Below are 23,617 nucleotides of genomic sequence, written 5' to 3' on the forward strand. Positions count from 1 at the left end.
TGGTAAGTTTCTTGTTGGTTTTTATTCCTCACTCTCGTATAGGTGAACTTGGTTCGTGAAATTCTTAGGGATAAGAAGGATCCACTGGAAAGACTGGAGGAGTATCTTCATTAGCCGGAAGGAATTAGTCTCCACTAGCGTCATTCGAAGAACGAACAAGAAAAGGGTGACTGTTTAGGTAGGATAGATGGATGTGGCCCAATGGCTAAAGCTCCGCCAGCTTCTTGTAGACTGAACTCTCTTCTCTTTAGGCTCCGAGTTGTTTTTGGGTGGGATGGTCTAATTTTTCTTCGCCACTAGTGGCAACGAAGTTCTTGGTAATTAGCAAGGGGGAAGGAAGATCTCCACTCATTTCATTCATTCAGTGCCTGCGGTGAAGTGCGACCCACAACAAACGAAGGGGGAAAGCTTGCGAATTGAGAAGGGGTTGAAGGTGAGTGAGCCACAAAAATCATTTTCCCACAAACCAGCTTATACTACCCAAAAATACCAATCCATTTCCAAACCCTATAATTCCAAAGCCACTGAACCTAACAGATCCCAAATTAGCCAAAACTCCCTTAAAACTACAGCCTCTAATACCCCCCAAACCCACAACCAATCACCTGAAATCAGTAAACTTAGAACCCAGCTCAGTGAGCAAAACAGATGCTTCAAGTGTTTTGATCCTTGGAGCCCTGGCCATAAATGTAGATGACCAACCTTCAACATAATGGAAGTAGTTGAGCTCTTAGAACCTAAGGAGGAGTCCAGTGAGGGTCAGAAGGTGGATGAGGAAGTGGGGGCTGATTTGGGACAGGAAGAAGCTGAAGTAACCTTGTGTGCAGTTATTAGTGGGGAAGGCTTTAATACCATCAAGTTGGTAGGGTTTATCAATAAACAATCCATTGTAATCTTGGTTGATAGTGGAAGTACACATAGTTTTTTGGACCCTAGGCTGCTCAACCAATTAAAAATCACTCCTGAGAAGGTAAAACCCCTTATAGTGACAGTAGCTAATGGGGAGAAACTTGTCTGTGATTCCATATGCTATGGCCTCAAGTGGCAGGTACATGATGAGCCCTTTGAGAGAGATTTTAGAGTGCTGAAGTTGGGTGGTTGTGATATGGTCCTAGGTATGGACTGGATTGACAACTTTGCTCCCATCCAGTTACACACCAGGCCCCCTAGCATATCCTTTCACAAAGATGGCAGGAAGGTGTTATTGAAGGGTATGACCAAAGGCATTTCCTTACATTCTGCTACTAAGAAGGAAATCAGGAGGTGGAAGATGGAAGGAGTACAAGGATATTGGGTTCAAGGGGAAATCCAACTTGCCCAGGGGGGTGAGCTATTGAGTTGTCAACAAGCAGAATCCAATGGTAACAGTTCTGAATTGGCTGGCCTTCTGCAAGAATATAAGGATTTGTTTGCAGATCCTAAGTCACTACCACCAAGGAGACCATTTGATCATGATATTCCATTGACCACAGGAGCTAAACCTATCAATTTCAAACCCTATAGGTACTCTTTTATGCAGAAAAACACAATAGAAGGGATGGTTGAGGACATGTTGTCAGCTGGAATTATCTCACATAGTACATCACCCTTTGCTTCTCCAGTGTTATTGGTACCTAAGAAAGACAACATGTGGAGGTTTTGTGTGGACTACAGGGCCTTAAATGAGATTACTATCAAGAACAAGTTTCCAATTCCCTTAGTTGAGGACTTTTTCTCTGAACTGGCCCATGCAAGGATTTTTACTAAGTTGGATTTGAGGGCTGGATACCATCAAGTCAGGATGAAGAAAGGAGAGGAATACAAGATAGCCTTCAAAACACACCTAGGGCTATATGAATTTAAGGTAATGCCATTTGGATTAACAAATGCACCAGCTACTTTTCAGTCCCTAATGAACTATGTGTTTAAAGCTTTGATTAGAAGGACAGTGCTAGTCTTCTTTGATGACATTTTGATCTATAGCCCTTCTCTGGAAAGCCATTGGGATCATTTAAGGGAAGTCCTAGAGGTAATGAGGAAACATCAGTTGTTGGCCAAGCTTAGCAAATGCTCCTTTGCTAAGACAGAAGTGGAGTATCTAGGGCACATCATCTCTGAGAAAGACCTACAAACAGATCCTGCTAAGCTAGTTGCAGTGGAAACTTGGCCAAAACCTGCTAACATTAGGGAGTTGAGAGGATTTTTGGGTCTTACAGGCTACTACAGAAGGTTTATAAGAGCTTATGGCACAATCAGTAGGCCTCTCACCAATATGCTTAGAAAAGATGCCTTCCAGTGGAGTGGGGAATCTGAGGCTGCATTTGAATCATTGAAGCAAGACTTATGTGGAGCCCCAGTCTTAACACTTCCTGACTTTGACAAGGAGTTTGTGGTGGAAGCTGATGCCTGTTATAAGGGGATGGGGGCAGTGCTTATGCAAGAAGGAAGACCAGTAGCTTATTATAGCAAGGGATTTGGGCCTAAGCATCAGGGGCTATCAATTTATGAAAAAGAGTACCTTTCCATCATCAATGCTGTGGACAAGTGGAGATCTTATTTGGTGGGTAGGCCATTCACTATCAAAACTGATCACCAAAGTTTGAAATTCCTACTGGATCAAAAGATTACCACAGCAATGCAACAAAAAGGCTTAACCAAATTACTAGGTTTGAGTTATAAAATTCAGTACAAGAAGGGAGTAGAGAATTGTGTAGCTGATGCCTTGTCTAGGAGGGTTCACAATGAGTCATCTGAATTACTGGCTATTTTAGCTGCAAGGCCATTGTGGATAGAAGAGACTATGAGTAGCTATGAGGGGGATGAGATGGCTTCCAAACTGCTTACTGAAAACCTGATTGCACCTGAAGAAGGATAACTGTATAGTGAAAAGGATGGCCTGATTAGATATAAAGGGAGATTGTACATTGGAGGAAATGGGGACTTGAGGGAAAGGCTCATGACACAAATGCACAACTCTCCTATTGGAGGACATTCAGGGCAGCAAGTCACCTATCATAGGCTCAGGCAGCTTTTTCACTGGAAGGGCATGAAAAAAGAAGTAAAGCTCATGGTCAGGAGTTGTGATGTTTGTCAAAGATGCAAGGATGAAAATGTGGCATATCCAGGGTTGTTGCAACCATTAAAGATCCCTGACCAGGCTTGGATGAGCATCTCTATGGACTTCATAGAAGGATTACCTAACTCTCAAGGCAAGGAAGTCATACTAGTGGTTGTGGATAGACTCACCAAGTACAGCCACTTCTTGGCCCTCTCACACCCCTATACAGCTGAGAAGGTGGCTGAAATATTTATGGAACATGTCTACAAGCTTTATGGGTTGCCTCAGAACATTGCAAGTGACAGGGACAAAGTGTTTTTGAACAAGTTCTGGCAACATTTGTTCAAGCAGCTACAGGTGAAATTGAATATGTCATCTGCTTATCATCCATAGTCTGATGGGCAGACTGAAAGAGATAACAAGTGTCTAGAAACCTACTTAAGGTGCATGGTGTTTCACAGGCCAAAAACATGGGTTAAGTGGCTTCACTTGGCAGAACATTGGTATAACACCAATTATCACACTTCACTGCAGTGTTCCCCTTTCCAAGCACTCTATGGGTATATTCCTCCATCCTTAGCTTTTGACATATCAACAGAAGGGGAGGGAAGTGACTGGTTCAAGGATAGGGTTACCATGACAGCCTTACTAAGGGGAAATCTCCAAAAGGCCCAAGCTAGGATGAAACAACAAGCTGATAAACACAGAAGTGAAAGGACATTTGAAGTAGGAGATTGGGTATATCTCAAGATACAGCCCTATAAACAGATTACCTTGGCAGTTAGGTCCAACATCAAGCTAAATACCAGGTTCTATGGGCCTTATGAGGTGATTGAGAGAGTTGGGGAAGTGGCCTACAAGCTCAGGTTGCCTGCAGAAGCTGCCATCAACCCTGTGTTCCATGTTTCATTACTTAAGAAAAGGGTGGGAGATGGGGTGATACCTCAGGCAGAATTACCCACCACAGATGCAGAAGGCATGATTCGAACTCATCCCATAGCTGCCCTGGCCAAGAGATGAAGTCCTTATTGTCCTAGGATGTTGTCAAATCAGATTGGTGAAACATTCTTCTCGTTGTTGAAGAGAAGTAATGCTTGATAAAGATTGTCTTTCACCAACTCTGTCCTTTCGTGCTTGTTGACAACTCCTGTTTGATTCTCGTTGCTGTTCTCGTGTCTTCTTTCGCCTTGGAGACCCTATCATTTAGTCATAACTCATTTTCGTGTGTTTGTCTAGCTTAACACGAATTACAGGGGAGTTATGGCAACTTTCGTCTAGGACGAAAGCAGCGATTAAAAAAGCTAAAGATTAGGGGTTTACTTTTCTACATTACATTGGTATCACCAAAATCCTAATACAATGTTCCTAACAAGAAAGAATGCAGCTGAGGTGGAAATTCTTGTGCAATGGGCTAATCTGCCCAAGGAGGCAGCCACATGGGAAAATTATCACCATATCACAAAGCAATTCCCAAATTTTGATCCGGGGACAAGGATCCAATGAAGAGGAGGGTAATGTCATGGTCCTGAGTGTTAAAGAAGGAAATGAGAAGATGGGGCTGGAATTAAAGAGCAGGGAAAATAAGCTAAGTGGTAGAAGACGAGGACCAGTACGACGTCGTTCGCAGAAGTTCACTTAGCCGTGTCATTTAAAGCCCACGACGTCGTATGAAACTAGCCGTTGGAGGCCATTAGGGCGCTTAAGAAGAAACGACGCCGTATGGGAGAAGCGGTTGAAATCACCCCGGCCTTGGCGTTTCTGAGAAGAGGATGCTAGAAGGAGAGAAAATGGCGAGAATTCCGGGAGTTTGTTAGCTAGCTTTGGAAGCATTAGCATAGTTGTCTATTAATCTTTACATTTTGTAATTTTGGGTTTTTACTTATGCTTGCTGAATTGAATCAAACCCTAATTTCCTTTCTCCTAAACCTAAATTCTTCCCTATTCTCTACCTCTTTCTTCTCTGCTTCTATACCTCTTCTTCTATTTTTTTGTTGTCATTTTCCAGGTTTGTGACACTCACTGGCACTCAGTGTTCTAGCAAGGTCCACCTTTCTAAAATGACATTACCAACATTGCAGTGCATGCATAGTTTATTTCTCTATAACTCAAAAATATTCGGATTGCAACAACTTAAAAGGCCCTTCAAAGTTCAATTTCCGAACACTATTTTATAGTAATAGTGCATTAATTGGTGTAGTTTATTTCCCGTTAAAGATAATTATCTAATGTTGGAATATGTATATTTATATGTCCTTTGGTACACTGGAAGCAGCCAATAACGATCCTTCTTTTGCATTACTCTGTATTATGTTGTCTATATGTTGTTATTTGTTCACATGATAACGGCTCAATCAGTGGATCTTCTGATACGAAAACAATCTTTTCAGGTACTTGAAGATTTTCTCAATCATACAAAAGATGGTGATGTGACAAAATGCCAAATTTCTGAGATGGAGATTCAGCTCGAGAATTTGAAGCAATCTGCAAATGAATTAAAAAGCATTAATGAATGCAGTCAACCATCTTGAAGGTATTGTCACGTGCAAGCTAAATATGTTTTTTTTTTTTTTGGTCAGACCATGAGGTTTCCTGAGCAGACCCTAACTGCAGGAGACACCTTTAAGCCCGTACCATACTCAGACTAATCCCCATTCGCACCGGGCTGGCCCAATTAAGGGACAAACTGTTGGCCAGATTGGTTTTTCCATACGAGAGGGGGTTCGAAATCCCGACCTCTCTTAAGGGATGAGATTGCATGGCCACTAACACCAACAAAGCTGGTTTGCAAGCTAAATATGTTACTTTGGAATGTTTGTCCACAAAAATGGGAGTGCCTAATATATTGTTGTGCAGGCAACCTGCTTTATCGGAAGAGTCTGCAGGCAGCTCGGAGTATAGCACTGGATCAACTTTACTAGCTCACGGGGTTGGTGATAATAGAGAAAAGAGCTAAGATGAGCTATGTGCATTGCATCAGGATATTGAATCGGGATTACAATCAACCCACATTGATGATGAATTTGCAAAAGGAATTTCTGGCAATAATGTCTAGACGACTTCTCAAGGTGTGAAAGACTTCTACTTTATGCAAGGCATTTTTAATCGGATTAATAGCCACTTCCACCTTATAAAATTTGTTTGTTTCCAGTCGATACGTTCCCAGCTTGTGACAAAGTTAATCCCGTTAATGAGACTATATGTGAGTATTCAAACGAAGAATGTTGTTCCCATCTTCAAGTAACCCCGATGTTCAGATCACTAGCAGCAGCTATTCCCAGCCCGAAATTTTCAGAAAGTGTAAGTAACACCCTTCATTCTTTCACTATCTGAGCGGCCTAAACTCTATTGAATGCTGACACTGTCTTTTCATTCCTTTTCAGGAGAGACAATTCCTACTAAAAACGCTTGGAATGGACTCTACGTCTCCGAATCCAAGCATCAATCCTTCTCATCCTCCATCGTGCAAGAGGGACCTCCTCCATAGTTTATGACAAAACTTACCAACCAATCTCATGCATATTCTGCGGGGCTCAACCACCATGACTTTTCGTCCAAAAATTTCAAACATGTGTAGATTATTTTTTAAGCCAGTTTTCCGTTGGATTGCAGTCATTATGACCTGAGTTTTTACAAAGAGGCCATGAAGATCTGGTCCCAAAGACCACAATCTAGAATCCTAAGGAGCATCCTAGTATTTTCCGAAGAGTGTCTGAACTTACCAGCCTAATACAGTGTCTAGAGTGTTGTGTTTTCTTTTTTTGTTGTGTCACATTCTTTTGTGTGTTGTATGGGAGAGTTGGATAGGGCATCCAATAATGTTCCCATAAGGTTTTTTACGGTATTTATTTGCCAATTGTACAGAATATATAGAATGTAGTTACAGATTGGCACATCGCCATTGATATAGAACATATCAAAAAGAAGAAGAATACATTGATAGAAGAGAGGAGGATCAACATCAACCAGTTGAACTGACCCCTCCCTCCCTAGTGTTTTTGCTTTGTGTGCAGAGTTTAGATAATAAGTTTTGTGGTGTTCTTATGTTTCTCTCATCTTTATGTAACATTTAACTCATACTTTTATTGGAGTGGAAAATCCAATATTGCCTTTGCGTGTATATATGTCTCAGAAAGCAAATTACTTAGAGCTGAACAAGATTTGGACTAAAGATGTGTTGTTAGGATTGAGCGCTTTATTGGCACATTTTTGTGAGGCAGAGTGTTGGACTTGGCCCTTCAGGTCTCCGCCCGACACTCCCCCTAGCCACATAGTGCTGGACTTGGTCCTTTACCGGCTTCTGCCCAACCAGATGCACATATGCATGCCCAGAAACCACGAAAGAATTATAAAACGACACGTTCTTGGATACATAGCATAGGAGATGAGTTGAGATATAGAGTTTCTTACACTGTTTTGTAGCTTTTTCTGTGGCCATGAATTCAGAAGCTTCCTTGACAGCACCTACTGAGATCTGCAATGGGGTAAGTGTTGTGGGGAAGAAGCTAAGGGGTCTGAGAAACTCTGTTATTTAAGTTGGTCAGAGGGCAAAGTGTGATGATCAATGGCAGAATGCATAAAGTAGGGGAGGGAACTCTTTCCAAATTAAAGTGTGGAGTATAGTGGCAGTCACTTAAGTGAAAGGACTAAATTGACCCTCATTCCCATTCTCAAGTCTTGAGTCAGAAGGGGGTGTTATAGTATATGTACATGCTACTGGTTCTCCAACAAGGGCCCAAAGTTGAGAATCCCATCATTTAAAGCAAAACTTTAACATATATAACACAAGGATTACAGTTTGGGTCCATCTCACAAATTTGAACTTTTTGAGTTTTGACTGTAAAACAACAGTTTGAGAACATAAATCTGTTGACCTTAAACAAAATATTTGATTCTAATCTTCACAGTAGTTCATGAGTAATTAGATGCAAGAAATGTTTTCAAAATCATTATTGATATATAAAAATCATGGACTTCCTCTGATCTTCTTTTGCACTATCCTCTCAACTTCCTCCATTTCAACTTTCAAGTATGACATTATCCTGAGAAAACCATTGCATCACTCAGCCACTCAGCAAAGAATTGAAGACACTACAAATGCTGACAGATCTTCAGCTATAAGAGGGAAACTTGAAAGATATGCCATGTCTGCAGCTTCTGTTGGGCATTTTAAGAATTAGTTGCGCACCGGCATTTTGCCCGGTTTACTGAGCCACTGAGCCATATATGATGGAAGGTCCAACATGCCTTTAATTTGCTACTATCTGTGGAAAGTCTTGCTACCAACTGGATGTATTTGTAATCCCTGCACTCCAGTAGCTCCACCAGGGAGTGTCGCAGCTTCCATTAGACCAAATCTTTATCACTTCATGAAATATTGAAATCACACTGAATATTAAGTTGGTGTATCAGCCTGAAAAACACTACAGCTATAGATCATAAGAAGCTTACTCAGAAATGACCATATCAACCAGACCACTTTAATTTGGTGCCAGGTTCAAGAAAGCCCAGTGCTCAAACCTCTTCTTGTTCGGACCATATCTCTTTGTTGACCGACCCCGGCCTATAAACAAGTAATATTGAAGGATGTATATATGTATTCAGTATATAGTTTTTGAAGTGCCAAGTTACTAAAAACTTAACAAATATATAGTGAAAGCTGCACCAGGACTATGTGGTCCAATGGTACCCGGGTTGGACTTCCATTTGGAAGATTATGAGTTCGAGCCTCAGTGGAGGCGTTATTGGTTCTTTGTGTTTCAGTAGGTTGAGAAAGTATATGAACAGATACTACAATGTAATAGAGCCAGCCACAATTCGAAAGTGCGTTTTGTGTGAAGCTGCCTTGTAAACCTAACATGCAAAAGACCATAAGGAGGTAACCTAGCCTAGATTGTTTGTATGTATAACTAATTGGTTCAAATCAAGAAGAGTAATTGACAATTCTCATAAAGAGTTTATATCCATAATCAGGAAAAAAAAATCAATGAAGTAAACAAGTTTAGGTTGTCAATCCGTGACCCCGCCCCTTTAAATCAAGAAGGCCTAGAGACGGTTCTCATAAGAAGTCAAACTTAAAATGTAAAGAGATTTCATTGGATTTGTGAGCATAAGCTGCCATCTTCTCCCAAATCATAGTGCGCATACACAAGTGACTGGGAGGAATATCTAGAATTCTCCAGTCTAATGGTGAATTTCGATTTTACAAGCTAAGAAAGATCAAGTTGAAGATAATGACTTTTTCTTTTAAGGGTACTTTTCAGTTGGGAATATATGTTATCATGCACTTTATAGACATTGCACTTTTTGCTTAATTGTGGAAACATTTCAAATGTTTGTATAGAATGGAGTCTTATTCATGCAAGTTATTCATCACATCTGCTAGTAGATTTGTTCTCTTGGGAGGATTTGTCATACTTAAATAGTTCTTTCGATTACAATGAATATCAGAAGATAAGACATCAATAAAATGGTCTCAACACTTGAATTCCAAAGTCTATGTTGATAGATTTGTTGAATGACATGCCGGTAAGATTTATTGTTTATATCTGCTGAAAATATGTATTTGTGGAACCAATTGTGATAAGATTTGCATTGATCTGCCAAATGTTTTTAACAAAGATGAATTCTGCTACTCAATGATCATGGCATGACCCGGAGATCCAACGGAACAAAGGAAATGAACAAAAGTGCATTTTGGAGTGAAGATCAAGACTCAACGTGACAAATTCAGTTATGTTTTTCTCTGATCTTCCAGGTGACATCTCGGTATTTTAATCATATCTCGATGTAGGAATGACCAATTCAAACTATTCAAACAAAATTGAAAAGTTATTTGAAAGAGCTACAATTTTTATGAAGACCACAAAGTCTAATTAAGATGTCTACAAGGTTAAAAATGACTTAGAAATCAGAATTTCTAGGCAGAGTAAAATTGTCACGACTGTGAGGTACATTGTGAGTTTTGGAACTTGCGTATTCACGTTGAAGCCATGGCATGAGGTTGATTGTGATCGGACATTCTAGAATATAATGAATAAAATATATTGTTTTTTGGCACGTTCTGGGAGTATAAATAGCGCATGACGGTTATTTTTAAAGGATTACCCATTTCTTTTTCCACTCTCTCCAAGATATATATTCTTCGGGAGAAACCTCTCAAACTACATTACCTTCTAATTAATTAAGGCTGTCTTCACCCATGTAATCTTCTCTCACTTTCGAAATGCTATATCACTAAATTTACAATTCTCTCTTATCTTTCAAAAGCAGTCTCACCTCCGCATCACTTTAATAAAAAATTTATTTTTTATCAATAACGTATTAATAATAATAATAATAATAATAATAATAATAAAGAAAATGTGTTAGAAAATAGTGTTGCAAGTCTGACACCAAACTTGCAATATTTGCAAGTCTGGCAGTGTCAAACTTGCAACACATAAAAAAAAAAAGTCATTAAGAATTTACAATTGACCAAATTCCACAAATGCAGATAGCCTAATAGATTTAGGATTTAGTGAAGATTTTCTGAGATTTCTATATTGTAATTCAACGTTACATTCAATTCGAGTTTGTAGTTTCAATTCACAGTGGATCAAAGCTACGTTTTTCATCCCTTACTTCCCAATTACTTCATTTCAATTGTCCCTTAAGTGGATGCAATTTCCTTGTGTGAATGCCATTGCATAAAGGGGATGTATTGAATTAGCTAGGCTTCTTGTTGTGTGGTAGTGCTCTTGGAGGTGTGTTGTTTCTATGAGAATAGGACATCACTATAACCACACTACTTACAATTCCAAGCTTGCTTTGAGAAAAATGATATTTCAAGAAGATTTTAATGTTATGTGTTCGTAAATTGCTCCAATTAGGATTGGATTGCCATGATAATGATATTCAATACTAATTCGTAGTCCAATAGCATTGGCACCTTGAATCATGATGTGAGCCTAATTGTACATTTTTCTTATGTTAGATTGAATCTATTTGTTGGGTTTAAGTTCATGAAAATGTTACTTTAAATGCATATTCCCTTGTTTTCTCATTAAGATATGGTTTTGCACTTGTTTTGAATGTTTTACAATATTTGTTAGTGTTTTGGAACCATTGTAGACCAATTGCAAAGGTAAAGGGAAGTGATAGGACAAATTCGGTGTCAAAACGAAGTTGCAGTTCGAGTTCAGAGAACTCGAAATGTTGAGAGGTCCAATCGAGGTGCCCGAGAAGTCGACGTCATACTTGATGCGTCGAGAATCCTTCTCGACGTGTTGAGAATTTACAATAGTGGTCTGAAGCAAGGAGTCGAATACTCGACGTGTTGAGCTTGTTCTCGACGCGTCGAGTTGCAGTTTTCAGCGACTTCCAAATTTTGCGTGAAGCTTCTTAATTTCCTCCCTTTGTGCTCTATCTATAAAAGGACCCATTCCTTCAACCCTAGAGGATCATGCTGTGTTTTGGAGACAAGAAAGAGGAGAATCAAGAGTTACAAGTTGTCTTGGGAAGAAAGAAGAAAAGCTAGGGAGATTTGGGAGAATCACTTGGTTTATTCTTTTACTCTCTTTGATTGCTTGTAAACTCTTTATTTTATTGCAATGAATTCTAGTTTAGCCATGTTTGGCTAAGTTTTCTTAGAGATTCTTGGGCAAAAAGTATTTATGAACCTATGTGCCTATTTCTTGGATTCTTTAATATATTGATATTTGGGTTTTATACTTGCATTGCAATTGTGTTTTATATTGTTGTGGCTAGTAATTTAGGGCCCGAATTGCTTGTTTCTTAGCTATCTCTATGTCTTAACGGGAGGTAAGGTATAATTGAGAGCGCCCACAATTGCACTTAACTGTTGCACATTGGGAGAGTGCATATTCGTTAGAGAGTTAATTCTTAGTTATTGCACATCGGGAGATGGTAGTAGTTAAGAGTTTATTATGAATGTTTGTTCTTAATTTGTTGGGTGTTTATATCACAGGAGTAAATATTCACTTAGGTTAAAGATTACGAGAGTAACTCTTTTCCCTGTTTGCAATCTCACACTTGTTTAAATCCACATTTAATATTGTTCTTAAGGTTGGCACTAGGTGATTAATTAAATACTTGAATCTCAGGAATCTCATTCTCTCTCTATTGCTTTCACAAACCTGTTACTTGCTTTTAAATTAGATTTACTTTTAATCAATGATCCATGTCTTTTGTTAGGATTAGCTTCACAAGAATAAATTAGTAGCTAGTACGTGCATGCTTGATACGTCCCACTGCCCTGTGGTTTGATAACCCGATACTCCGTGTAATTATTTGTTTGTCAAAATATACTGCAATCATAACATCTTCATTGATAATTGCTAAGTCATTACATGATCCCTAATCCTAAGGCAATGTACTCTATAGCATCTATGCCAGAGTTGGCCTAGTCCAAACCCCCCGGCCTTTTACCTATTATTTTTACTTGCTTTGTTCATTACTTGCTACTTTTTTTTTTTTTTTTTTTTTTTTTTTTTTTGGGGGGGGGGGGGGGGGGTGGGGTTCAAACCAATTGTTACAGTTAGATTCCAAACACTATATATGTTTTGTGATTAACCAGCATACTATTTGACACCGTACCCTTTTAGTCCACTCATCGAGACGATATCCGGTGTGAGAATACTATCTCACACAAACCTTATCACTACATTCAAGCTTTCAGCTATGAATGTCTTATGATACATATTATATTAATATAAATTATTAAACAATTTTTTACTTGTGGTTGCACTAGACCAAATATGACATTTAGCGGCGGTCTTTTTTTACGTTTAGCGGCACCGCCACTATTCTGTTTAGTGGTCGTTGTTTAGCGGCGGTTTTGTAACTGCCGCTAAATATATATATATATATATATATATATATATATATATATATATATATATATATATATTTATTTATTTATTTATTTATTTATTTGAATAAATTTTAGTGGCGGTTATTAAATGTCGCTAAATAATTTTTTTTTTCATAATTAAGTGTCGCTAAATGTTTTATATTTACATTATTATATTTTTATAATTATCATTTACTTATATTTATCCAAAAATCTTTATATTCAAATGCGTATTGCTTGGGGTGGGCACTTCGGTTCGATTTATTCGAACCGAACCAAACTACTAATAGAAAACCGAATGATTTGGGATTTTGTAACCCGAACGGTTTAATACCGAACCGAACCGAAGCCGCACGGTTTGGCAAAAATCGAACCGAACCGAATGCTATATAATTTTTTTAATAAATAATAATAATAATAATAATAATAATAATAATAATAATAAAAGAAGCAAATCCATGTTCCTTGATGCCTACTCCGCCGTTCAGTTCTCATTCTTACTGGTACCGAACCTTAAATTTTTTATTTGATTTCTTTATAGCTTGTTTTCTACATTGCACTTTTGTTGTTTGTCGCAATTGTTCTTTACCTCACAATTATATCTAATTTCAGTTATATTTACAATATTCATTATTTTCCTTAGTTTCATGTTTTTCTATAAATTTAATGTGCTTTACAGCCATTCTAATTTTGATTTCCAATGCACTATAATTATTTTCTAGTACTGGAATATATTTCGAGTGCACTAGCAATGACAGATTGTGTCCAAAAATTAACTATATAGTAATTGACACTTGTTCTTTTAACATCAACTATACAGATAGATGATTATTCATCTTATCAATAAAAATATTCCAACTGAACCAACTGAAGAGTCGGTTGTGCAAAAACGTTAACTGATGTTTGGTAATTAATTAGTACTTAGTATTGTGTTTGAATTTTAGATTGCTATTTTGTTATATAATGTTTAGAGTTTGAATTTGGATTATGTGAATATGTATTGTTTGGTAGTATGTTCGAAAAATTAGGAAATGTTAAAATTTGGGGATCTTAAACCGAACCGAACACCAAACCGAAACCGAACCAAACCCTAATGTTAAACCGAATGTTTTAACTTTTTAAAACCGAAAAAAACCGAACCGAAACCCGAAACGCCCACCCCTACATATTGCAATCACAAATAAACTCTATGTACACATTTAATTGAAAAAAATATCAATTGTAACTAATATTTATCAAATAATAATTAATATTCAATAGTATTCAAAGAAGTGACTTCCTCAGCTTAGACATTTCTTCCACGGTCTTTAACTGTAATGCATTTTCATTGCAGAATACAGATACAGGCAAACTTTGGTGGATAAACCATCTACAATCTCAGTCCTTGACATCTTTAAAACCTCTGGTCATATATTTATGAAGTTCTGCATTCACTTTCTCCTCATCAGCTTCAGGATCAGTTGGATGGCTAGCTGCCTCAACAATAAATTTCGCTTTGATGTCCTCTGCATTATCCCTTCAATTAAATTCAGATTAGAGAATCAGTGTTTTATATAGCATTAATCTTACACTTCAACACTTAGCTGGAATGCAATTAATTAGCATGGACACATAAATAACCAAAGAGAGTTCAAAGCAAAGGTTTTTGGTTAATCATTGAGGCAGTTGTATAGAGAAAACCATGTGAGAAGTTCCAACATCAAGGTTTAAGGAATCGAGTATTTACAGTGCACAACCTTCATGATAAGCGAGTTTGCCATCTATGCTTTTCCTTAGGGAATTTGAAGCAAGTGCAATGGGAATTCCTTGCTTATGAAGATGTGCCATAAGGTGGTTGGCTCCAAGAAGTGGTTTTGCTAGCTGCCACCTAACAAAAACAAATTGTAGAAACAATATCTGTATAAAATTAATGCCAGTTGAAATTTGTCAGCATATATAAAATTTCAAACATATTAATGCTAAAACCAGAAAGAGTTAGCAACTGCTGTAGAGTAGAGAGTAAAAGAGACTCACTTTCTCTGATTCCCATATGTAATAAAAAATCAAATAATATAAAATGAATTATAAATTAAGCACCCAACAAAGAAGGCAAATAGATAGATATATATATGACATCCTTAGACTTTCTGTTTCTAGAAATAGATAGATATTAGAGTAATTAGCCTTGATAAACTATTAACCAACCTAGAATAATTGGGTCGTTGGAAGAAAGCAGATTATTTGCATAATTGAGTGAGTTCTTCTTGTCACGCCCCACCTCTAGGACATGACCCGGCCGTATCGTTACGTAAAGACCTGTAACAATACGAAGCCTAACCATACATAACTCTCAGAATCTTCATAATAACACTTGAATATACAATAATTCCACAACCCAAAATGACAAAATATAATCGACTTATTCTTCCCAAAAACTCATCAAATCCTCTATTAAATATTTACAATCAAGAGTAGTATGTCCAAAATGCATCACAAGCACCAAAGCCAAGCACAATGGTCTACCAAAAAACACAAAGGGTCAAAGGGAATGTCTAAATAAACAAAAATCCATGATAAGCTCCAAAACTAGGACTAAGTCTCCAAGTTTCAAAAGTCACCTTCGAGACCCCACCACTTGTGCTCGTGCTATTCATATGTCTTAACGACTCTGAAACATGAGGAAAAACAAATACAAATAATGAACTAATGCCCAGTAAGTGGTACTCCTCTCAACCCCGGATCAAGTAACCCCAATAATATACAAAAAGCTTTAGAGTAATAACTAGATGCAAAACTTGATCTTTAAACCATATCGAAGTCATAATATACTCCATCATACAATACATAAGCTCACAAAACAAGAAACTTTAGCTACATGGGCATCAACAATATTTCATAACACAATACTTTCAAAAGCACAATTCATTCCTTAACATATGACCCATTGGCAACCTACAACCACCATTATATTTTGTGGCACATGCCATTATTGGTATAATGGTCCAAAAAGACTCGACGATTCGGAATGAGTCAGGCTCGACGATTCAGAATGAGCCGGATGGAACGTTCCAACAAATAATTCAAAAGACTCGACGATTCGGAATGAGTCAAGCTCGACGATTCGGAATGAGCATTTAGGAACGTTCCAAGCCAAACAAAACAAACAACAAAATGTAGGTTGCCTCATGAGTTTAATCAAACACTCAAAATAGTTCTTATAATCAAATAGCCCGATGTAGCAAAAATCATTTCCTTAAAGTCACATAACAAAGTACATATTTCCAAAGTAGATAATAAGTTTATCAAACTACGAAATATGCAAGTTATAAACCATTCTCAAAATAACAATTTTCTTAGTACATAACTCTTTAAAAATCATAAAATAGTTTATTAAACCGAAGTAATCTCAAAGGAATTGAAATGGCTTAGTTAGAAGAACTTAAGTTGATATAAGCATGAGGTTAGGAGTTCAATTCTCTCTTTAAACAAATAATCCATTTTATAAGCATACACATACAGAAAAATAAACATAAGGTTTGCTAACAGCCAGAGTGGAACCCACAACCTACTGCTACCTACACAACAACCACAAGCCATTCTACCATCTCTACACTTGATGACTATTCCAGTCCAGATTATATAAGTAAACAATTCCTGTCCGGAAACACAGTTCACAACAATTCCAGTAAACGCAGCTCAAAATTTCAATATACAACTCAAATCACAAGTTTAATTTATAGTATAGGGTAAAAATGGTTTTGAGAGAAATACACACTTACCTAAAACATCCAAATCTTAGCTATTTAGCTTGCCCAAATACTCCTTGTCAAAATCCCTAATATTTTCAAATATCAATCTTAGGGCTCCAAAGATAAACCCAACTCATAATGAGTAAAAGATAGAGGTTAAACTCACCTAGAATACCCAATATCTTAGAGATCTAAGCTTGAAGAAAATGGAGATCCAAGCTTCAAGGTCTTCCCTTCCCCTATCTCTCTCTAGTCAACTCCCCTTATCTTCTTTTAAAAGATATCTTTCTCCAAGACCAAGGGATTCCTTAATCTTTAAGGGTAGAGAAGGGTAATTTAGTAATTTTATCTAATATCAAATTTTAATAAGCTTTGACTTGTTGACCTCATTTACTAAACATATATATATTTTATTTATAAGGTTGTGGGTGTTACAATCTCCCCTCCTTAAAATAAGTTTCGTCCTCGAAACTTGCATACCTTCAAACTTGAAGAGTTCTGGATATTTATCCTCATATCATCTTCCTTTTCTCATGTTTCTTCTCTTGGAGTATGATGTGACCATTGCACTTTAACAAAGAGGATTAATCGGGACCTCAACAATTGTTCCTTTTGGTCAATGATGCGAAGATGTACTTCTTCATAAGTTAAGTCATCTCTAACTTGCAAAGGTTGATACTCCACCACATGACCCGGATCTGCAATGTATCTTCGTAGCATTGATACATGGAATACATTGTGAACTCCAGCTAGTTGTGGTGATAGGGCTAGCTCATATGCCAAACTACCAACTCTACTCAAAATCTCAAATGGTCCAATGTAACGTGGACTTAATTTTCCTTTCTCTCCAAACCTCACTACTCTTCGGGTTGGTGAAACCTTTAAATACCCAAAATCTCAAATTTTGAATTCCAATTTTCTTCTTTTCAAGTTAGCCCAGCTCTTTTGTCTGTCTTGAGAAGCTTTAATTCTTTTCCTAATGAATTGAATCTTCTCTAGTGTGTGTTGTACAGGTTTTGGCTCTAAGATCTTTCTTTCTACAACTTCATTCCAATATAAAGGATATCTACATTTCCTTCCAAATAAAGCTTCAAAAGGTGTCATTCCTATACTCGATTGGTAGTTATTGTTATATGCAACCTCAATCAAAGTTAAGTATTTACTCCAGCTACCTTTGAAATCCAAGACACAAGCTTGAAGCACATCTTCTAAGGTCTGAATAGTCCTCTCTGTTTGCCCATCTATTTGTGGATAATGTGCAGTGCTTAATTTTAATTCAGTCCCCATGGTTCGTTGTAAGCTTCTCCAAAATTTTGACACAAATCTAGAGTTTCGGTCAGATACTATACTAATAGGAACACTATGAAACCTTACAACTTCATTCACATACCACTTAGCTAGGTCTTCTTAATGGGTAGAAAAAATGTGCAACCTTAGTGAGTCGATCAACAATAACCCTAATTGTATTTTTCTCATGTTGACTGTTTGGTAATTCACTCACAAAATCCATAGATATATGTTCCCAGTTTCATTGAGGTATCTCTAAGAATTTCAATAATCCTACAGGTCTTTGGTGTTCAGCTTTGACTTATTGACATATCATGCATCTAGCCACCATGTCAGCAATATCTCGCTTCATACCGCTCCACCAGAAATTATTTTTCATATCTTTATACATTTTGGTAGCACCTGGAAGTACCGAGAAGTGAGACTGATAGGCCTCCTTTAAAATATCCTTCTTTATCTCAACATGATTTGGGATGCATAGTCGGGACTTGAAATATAGAGATCCTTCATCTTAATTACCGAACTCTTTTGGGTCACCCGCTTGATTTTTTTTTCCCACGAATCTTAATCAACTTAGGCAACTTTAATGCGATCTAATAATACCGATTTTGTAATCATAGTTTCCAATATCCCTCCTTGCTTATTTTGCAAAATAACCTCAACTTCTAAATCTTGAAAATCTTTCAACAATTGGGTATGAGTAGTTACCACTATCACATTAACTGTGGAAAACTTACTACTTAAAGCACTAGCTACCATGTTAGCTTTACATGGACGATAATTAATAGTGAGATCATATTCTTTTATTAGCTCCAACCATCGTCGTTGTCTCATGTTCATTTCCTTTTGGGTAAAGAGGTACTTCAAACTCTTATGGTCTGTAAATATTTGACAAGATTCTCCGTACAGGTAGTGCCTCCAAATTTTTTTTAAAGCAAATACCACAGCTGCTAGTTCTAAGTCATGAGTGGGGTAGTTAACTTCATGGGACTTCAATTGTCAAGAGGCATAGGCTACCACCTTATCATTTTGCATCAACGCACATCCTAATCCTCTTCTTGATGCATCACTATAAATAACAAATCTTTATTCCCCAGATAGTAGGGCTAATATAGGTGCACTAACCAATCTTTCCTTTAATTCTTGAAAGTTCTTCTTACACTACTCATCCCAATTAAACTCTATACCCTTCCGAGTTAACCAAATCAATGGCATGGTTATTAACCTGCTAAACCCAGAAAACTCCTTACTTTTGTAACATTAGTGTGTCTCGGCCATTGTGTTGTTGCTTTAACTTTAGTTGTGTCTACAGAAATCCCGTCTCCAGAAATTACATGACCAAGAAAAGATACATCCTTACGCCAAAATTCTCATTTACTTAGCTTGGCATACAATTCATTTTCCTTCAAGGTGTGCAAGATGGTCCTTAGATGTTGAGCATGTTCTTCCTCACTCTTTGAATATTGCAAAATGTCATCAATAAATACCACAACAAATTTGTCCAGAAACGACTTGAGGACCCTATTCATTAAATCCATAAAGAAAGTAGGAGCATTAGTTAGTCCGAACGGCATCACAAAAAAATTCATAATGGCCATACCAGGTCCTAAAAGTAGTCTTGGGTACATCACTAGCTTTAACCTTCAATTGATGGTACCCTAATCTCAAATCAATTTTTGAAAGGTATTTAGCACCTTGAATTGGTCAAATAAATCATCTATGTGAGGTAGAGGATACTTGTTCTTGACATTAACTTTATTCAATTTCCAATAGTCAATACACAATCACAAGCTACCATCCTTTTTCTTCACATATAACACTAGTGCACCCCAAAAAGATACACTAAGTCTAATAAATCTCATATCAGGCAATTCTTGCAATTGCACATTTAACTGACGGTGACATGCGATAAGGGGCCTTTGAGATTGGAGTAGTTCCGGGAACCTCTATTTCAAAATCAATTTCTCTATTTGGAGGTCATCCAGGTAAATGCTCTGGGAACACATTCGAAAATTCCTTAACAACTGGGATATCATCTAACTTAACTTCTTTCTGGTGGGTATCCATTTCATAAGTTAAGAAACCGCTACACCCTTTTCTCAATTCTTTCTTACCCTTCAATGCAGAAATTACTTTCAATGCCACTTTCGACACCAACATTCCGCTCCTAGGAAAGTGTCTCAAAGTAAAGATAGATTGTCCAGGAATTTGAAATACCACCTTCCTACGAGCGCAATCAATATAGGCATAGTTTTTTTTTTTTTTGCTAGTCCATTCCTATTATCACATCAAAATCCTGCATATCCAACTAAATTAAATCAATTGACACATCACTCCCATTAAGTTGTAGATGACAATCTTGAAACCAAGTATCTATCACCACAATCTTCCCCATAGGGTTATTAACATAAAAATGATCACTCAACTTCTTAGCTTGCAAATTTAAATCATTTGCAACTTCTCATAAAAAAAAAAAATAATGCGAAGCACCGGAATCACACAGCACGTAAACATCTAAACCTATATTCCGAATAGGCGACATATTTATCAACAGGCTAACTCGACGAGTTCGACCACGTTTAAGAACACCCCTCCTCATCCTTGTAAAGCAATACTCCTTAAATTCAAATAGAGAAAGTATGGCCACATTAGCGAAATGTTTAAGAAATCACATCCAAAACTTGCTCAAGGCCTAAACTTATCATCCGCTAGGTTAAAGCCTAATCTTGCAAAAATTCAAACTTAACTTCTTGACCAACTAAAGATTTAAACCTAGGCTCTGATACCACTCTGTCACGCCCCACCTCTAGGACATGACCCGGCCGTATCGTTACGTAAAGACCTGTAACAATACGAAGCCTAACCATACATAACTCTCAGAATCTTCATAATAACACTTGAATATACAATAATTCCACAACCCAAAATGACAAAATATAATCGACTTATTCTTCCCAAAAACTCATCAAATCCTCTATTAGATATTTACAATCAAGAGTAGTATGTCCAAAATGCATCACAAGCACCAAAGCCAAGCACAATGGTCTACCAAAAAACACAAAGGGTCAAAGGGAATGTCTAAATAAACAAAAATCCATGATAAGCTCCAAAACTAGGACTAAGTCTCCAAGTTTCAAAAGTCACCTTCGAGACCCCACCACTTGTGCTCGTGCTATTCACATGTCTTAACGACTCTGAAACATGAGGAAAAACAAATACAAATAATGAGCTAATGCCCAGTAAGTGGTACTCCTCTCAACCCCGGATCAAGTAACCCCAATAATATACAAAAAGCTTTAGAGTAATAACTAGATGCAAAACTTGATCTTTAAACCATATCGAAGTCATAATATACTCCATCATACAATACATAAGCTCACAAAACAAGAAACTTTAGCTACATGGGCATCAACAATATTTCATAACACAATACTTTCAAAAGCACAATTCATTCCTTAACATATGACCCATTGGCAACCTACAACCACCATTATATTTTGTGGCACATGCCATTATTGGTATAATGGTCCAAAAAGACTCGACGATTCGGAATGAGTCAGGCTCGACGATTCAGAATGAGCCGGATGGAACGTTCCAACAAATAATTCAAAAGACTCGACGATTCGGAATGAGTCAAGCTCGACGATTCGGAATGAGCATTTAGGAACGTTCCAAGCCAAACAAAACAAACAACAAAATGTAGGTTGCCTCATGAGTTTAATCAAACACTCAAAATAGTTCTTATAATCAAATAGCCCGATGTAGCAAAAATCATTTCCTTAAAGTCACATAACAAAGTACATATTTCCAAAGTAGATAATAAGTTTATCAAACTACGAAATATGCAAGTTATAAACCATTCTCAAAATAACAATTTTCTTAGTACATAACTCTTTAAAAATCATAAAATAGTTTATTAAACCGAAGTAATCTCAAAGGAATTGAAATGGCTTAGTTGGAAGAACTTAAGTTGATATAAGCATGAGGTTAGGAGTTCAATTCTCTCTTTAAACAAATAATCCATTTTATAAGCATGTAATACATACAGAAAAATAAACATAAGGTTTGCTAACAGCCAGAGTGGAACCCACGGCCTACTGCTACCTACACAACAACCACAAGCCATTCTACCATCTCTACACTTGATGACTATTCTAGTCCAGATTATATAAGTAAACAATTCCTGTCCGGAAACACAGTTCACAACAATTCCAGTAAACGCAGCTCAAAATTTCAATATACAACTCAAATCACAAGTTTAATTTATAGTATAGGGTAAAAATGGTTTTGAGAGAAATACACACTTACCTAAAACATCCAAATCTTAGCTATTTAGCTTGCCCAAATACTCCTTGTCAAAATCCCTAATATTTTCAAATATCAATCTTAGGGCTCCAAAGATAAACCCAACTCATAATGAGTAAAAGATAGAGGTTAAACTCACCTAGAATACCCAATATCTTAGAGATCTAAGCTTGAAGAAGATGGAGATCCAAGCTTCAAGGTCTTCCCTTCCCCTATCTCTCTCTAGTCAACTCCCCTTATCTTCTTTTAAAAGATATCTTTCTCCAAGACCAAGGGATTCCTTAATCTTTAAGGGTAGAGAAGGGTAATTTAGTAATTTTATCTAATATCAAATTTTAATAAGCTTTGACTTGTTGACCTCATTTACTAAACATATATATATTTTATTTATAAGGTTGTGGGTATTACACTTCTACTCTAGCATACCTACACATCAAATAAAAAACAAATTTCAGTTTGAGTTCAATTCAAGGGTTAGTGATGATCTCAAAGAATAAAACAGAAATGAACAAAAAATAAGAAGAAAAAGAACAAAGCTCTAATGTCAACCAATTTTCCATAATAAGCAACATCTCCAAAAACCCCATGAGTATCACGACTACTTGCAACACTTGGAGTTCCAGCAATAACAAATACTCCACTATTTTGAGACTTCTGTCCCTCTTCTCGGTTCACTGTTTGAAATCTTAAACCATTAATGTTATATGAAGAAAATCTTCTAGCATGAGTAAGTGGACCTCTTGCTAAAAACATAATGTCATCTTGCTCTTGATTGTCATTATTTAGGATCTAAAACATAATGAGCCATTAAGTCAAACAAATAGTATAATTACGCCTGTAAACTTTCTTTAAAAAAAAAACAAAAAAAAACCCCATAAGCTTCTTAAATTGGTAAAAAAAAAAAAGTGCGATTAAACCCTACGATAACTTCTTCAATAGGGTATTGTTGAATGTTGATTTGGAAAACCTAGAGATTTCTTGGACCTAGATGAAAATATAATACTTATACGCACCATGAGACGGGTCGGATCAAGATGAAAATATAATACTTATACGCACAAATATCATACTTATATGCTCAAATGTAATATTAATCAGGTATAAAATTTTTGTTATTTATAAGGGTAAATGTAATACTTTTAAGAGAAAATGTAATACTTTTACATTTCGATTTTAAAATATTACATTTTTTACTCAAAAGTATTATATTTTTTCTTATAAGTAAGTGACACTTGTCAACCTTACTTATTATGGAAAATGTAATATTTTTGATGAAAATATAATACTTTAACTTCAAAATGCAAAAATATTATTACATTAATTTTCTTAAAAAGTATTACATTTCCTTTATAAGTAATTAACAAAATTTAAATCCTTATTAGTATGACATTTGCAGGTTGATTGGACCCG

General features: G+C 36.7%; 1 protein-coding gene across 3 annotated transcripts in view; it reads left to right on the forward strand.

Moving 5' to 3' along the window:
- The window catches only part of LOC109166251 (putative late blight resistance protein homolog R1B-23), a 33,149-nt gene extending 26,443 nt beyond the window's left edge, over positions 1–6,706 (forward strand). For 2 of the 3 annotated variants that reach the window (XR_002051627.1, XM_019315174.1), the window contains 3 exons: positions 5,891–6,102; positions 6,186–6,334; positions 6,418–6,706. The gene's annotated coding sequence lies outside the window, so the exon portion shown is untranslated. Of the gene's footprint in view, positions 1–5,104; positions 5,568–5,890; positions 6,103–6,185; positions 6,335–6,417 lie in introns of those variants that run through there. The other variant, XR_002051626.1, reaches the window with a different exon arrangement.
- Positions 6,707–23,617: the final 16,911 nt, after the last annotated feature.

Source organism: Ipomoea nil, unplaced genomic scaffold (assembly GCF_001879475.1).
Source record: "Ipomoea nil cultivar Tokyo-kokei standard unplaced genomic scaffold, Asagao_1.1 scaffold3087, whole genome shotgun sequence".
NCBI classification, from domain to species: Eukaryota; Viridiplantae; Streptophyta; class Magnoliopsida; order Solanales; family Convolvulaceae; genus Ipomoea; species Ipomoea nil.